The 3011-nt window shown below is 52.4% G+C and overlaps 1 long non-coding RNA gene across 3 annotated transcripts; it reads left to right on the plus strand.

Annotated features, from left to right (window-relative positions):
* Window positions 1-10: 10 nt before the first annotated feature.
* On the plus strand, window positions 11-2669 carry LOC127925453 (uncharacterized). Of its 3 annotated transcripts, XR_008121095.1 has the most exons (6): window positions 11-536; window positions 648-765; window positions 822-933; window positions 990-1330; window positions 1948-2283; window positions 2488-2669. It is a non-coding gene; the product is annotated as an uncharacterized LOC127925453 (long non-coding RNA). The 3 variants fall into 3 exon arrangements; XR_008121093.1 differs by having other exon boundaries at window positions 648-933; window positions 2516-2669; XR_008121094.1 differs by having other exon boundaries at window positions 648-933; window positions 2544-2669.
* The last annotated feature ends 342 nt before the right edge of the window (window positions 2670-3011 follow it).

Below are 3011 nucleotides of genomic sequence, written 5' to 3' on the forward strand. Positions count from 1 at the left end.
GTAGGTTAGCTAAGCCAAGGAAGGAGCAGTACGTTAGCTAAGCCAATGAAGGAGCAGTAGGTTAGCTAAGCCAAGGAAGGAGAAGTAGTTTAGCTGAGCCAAGGAAGGAGCAGTAGGTCAGCTGAGCCAAGGAAGGAGCAGTAGGTCAACTAAGCCAAGGAAGGAGCAGTAGGTCAGCTAAGCCAAGGAAGGAGCAGTAGGTCAGCTGAGCCAAGGAAGGAGCAGTAGGTCAGCTGAGCCAAGGAAGGAGCAGTAGGTCAGCTAAGCCAAGGAAGGAGCAGTAGGTTAGCTAAGCCAAGGAAGGAGCAGTAGGTTAGCTAAGCCAAGGAAGGAGCAGTAGGTTAGCTAAGCCAAGGAAGGAGCAGTAGGTTAGCTAAGCCAAGGAAGGAGCAGTAGGTTAGCTAAGCCAAGGAAGGAGCAGTAGGTTAGCTAAGCCAAGGAAGGAGCAGTAGGTTAGCTAAGCCAAGGAAGGAGCAGTAGGTTAGCTAAGCCAAGGAAGGAGCAGTAGGTTAGCTAAGCCTAGGAAGGAGCAGTAGGTTAGCTAAGCCAAGGAAAGACCAGTAGGTTACCTAAGCCAGAGTGAGCAGTAGGTTAGCTAAGCCAAGGAAGGAGCAGTAGGTCAGCTAAGCCAAGGGAAGGAGCAGTAGGTCAGCTAAGCCAAGGAAGGAGCCAGTAGGTCAGCTTAGACAAACTGAGGAAGGAGCAGTAGGTTAGCTAAGGCAAGGAAGGAGCAGTAGGTCAGCTAAGCCAAGGAAGGAGCAGTAGGTCAGCTAAGCCAAGGAAGGAGCAGTAGGTCAGCTGAGCCAAGGAAGGAGCAGTAGGTCAGCTGAGCCAAGGAAGGAGCAGTAGGTCAGCTGAGCCAAGGAAGGAGCAGTAGGTCAGCTGAGCCAAGGAAGGAGCAGTAGGTCAGCTGAGCCAAGGAAGGAGCAGTAGGTCAGCTAAGCCAAGGAAGGAGCAGTAGGTCAGCTAAGCCAAGGAAGGAGCAGTAGGTCAGCTAAGCCAAGGAAGGAGCAGTAGGTCAGCTGAGCCAAGGAAGGAGCAGTAGGTCAGCTGAGCCAAGGAAGGAGCAGTAGGTCAGCTGAGCCAAGGAAGGAGCAGTAGGTCAGCTGAGCCAAGGAAGGAGCAGTAGGTCAGCTGAGCCAAGGAAGGAGCAGTAGGTCAGCTGAGCCAAGGAAGGAGCAGTAGGTCAGCTGAGCCAAGGAAGGAGCAGTAGGTCAGCTAAGCCAAGGAAGGAGCAGTAGGTCAGCTAAGCCAAGGAAGGAGCCAGTAGGTCAGCTAAGCCAAGGAAAGTGAGGAAGCAGCAGTAGCTAAGCTGAGGAAGGAGCAGTAGGTTAGCTAAGCCAAGGAAAGAGAGGACGGGGCCATAGGTCAGCTGAGCCAAGGAAGGAGCAGTAGGTCAGCTATGCCAAGGAAGGAGCAGTAGGTCAGCTAAGCCAAGGAAGGAGCAGTAGGTAGCCAAGAAGAGCATAGGTCAGCTAAGCAAGGAAGGAGCAGTGGGTCAGCTAAGCCAAGGAAGGAGCAGTAGGTTAGCTAAGCCAAGGAAAGTGAGGAAGTAGCAGTAGCTAAGCTGAGGAAGGAGCAGTAAGTTAGCTAAGACTAGGAATGAGCAGTAGGTTAGCTTAGACAAGGAAAGAGAGGAATGAGCAGTAGGTTAAGCGAAGACAAGGAAAGAGAGGAAGGAGCAGTAGGTTAGCTAAGACTTGGAATGAGCAGTAGGTTAGCTAAGACAAGGAAAGTGAGACGAACAGTAGGTTAGCTAAGCCAAGGAAGGAGCAGTAGGTTAGCTAAGCCAAGGAAGGAGCAGTAGGTTAGCTAAGCCAATGAAGGAGCAGTAGGTTAGCTAAGCCAAGGAAGGAGCAGTAGTTTAGCTGAGCCAAGGAAGGAGCAGTAGGTCAGCTGAGCCAAGGAAGGAGCAGTAGGTCAACTAAGCCAAGGAAGGAGCAGTAGGTCAGCTAAGCCAAGGAAGGAGCAGTAGGTCAGCTGAGCCAAGGAAGGAGCAGTAGGTCAGCTGAGCCAAGGAAGGAGCAGTAGGTCAGCTAAGCCAAGGAAGGAGCAGTAGGTTAGCTAAGCCAAGGAAGGAGCAGTAGGTTAGCTAAGCCAAGGAAGGAGCAGTAGGTTAGCTAAGCCAAGGAAGGAGCAGTAGGTTAGCTAAGCCAAGGAAGGAGCAGTAGGTTAGCTAAGCCAAGGAAGGAGCAGTAGGTTAGCTAAGCCAAGGAAGGAGCAGTAGGTTAGCTAAGCCAAGGAAGGAGCAGTAGGTTAGCTAAGCCAAGGAAGGAGCAGTAGGTCAGCTGAGCCAAGGAAGGAGCAGTAGGTCAGCTAAGCCAAGGAAGGAGCAGTAGGTCAGCTAAGCCAAAAGGAAGGAGCAGTAGGTCAGCTAAGCCAAGGAAGGAGCAGTAGGTCAGCTAAGCCAAGGAAAGTGAGGAAGCAGCAGTCAGCTAAGCCAAGGGAAGGAGCAGTAGGTTAGCTGAGCCAAGGAAGGAGCAGTAGGTTAGCTGAGCCAAGGAAGGAGCAGTAGGTCAGCTGAGCCAAGGAAGGAGCAGTAGGTCAGCTGAGCCAAGGAAGGAGCAGTAGGTCAGCTGAGCCAAGGAAGGAGCAGTAGGTCAGCTAAGCCAAGGAAGGAGCAGTAGGTCAGCTAAGCCAAGGAAGGAGCAGTAGGTCAGCTAAGCCAAGGAAAGGAGCAGTAGGTCAGCTAAGCTGAGGAAGGAGCAGTAGGTCAGCTAAGCCAAGGAAGGAGCAGTAGGTCAGCTGAGCCAAGGAAGGAGCAGTAGGTCAGCTAAGCCAAGGAAGGAGCAGTAGGTCAGCTAAGCCAAGGAAGGAGCAGTAGGTCAGCTAAGCCAAGGAAGGAGCAGTAGGTCAGCTAAGCCAAGGAAGGAGCAGTAGGTCAGCTAAGCCAAGGAAGGAGCAGTAGAGTCAGCTGAGCCAAGGAAGGAGCAGTAGGTCAGCTGGGCCAAGGAAGGAGCAGTAAGGTCAGCTGAGCCAAGGAAGGAGTTTCAGTAGGTCCAGCTAAGCCA

Source organism: Oncorhynchus keta, unplaced genomic scaffold (genome assembly GCF_023373465.1).
Source record: "Oncorhynchus keta strain PuntledgeMale-10-30-2019 unplaced genomic scaffold, Oket_V2 Un_contig_5623_pilon_pilon, whole genome shotgun sequence".
Taxonomy (NCBI): Eukaryota; Metazoa; Chordata; class Actinopteri; order Salmoniformes; family Salmonidae; genus Oncorhynchus; species Oncorhynchus keta.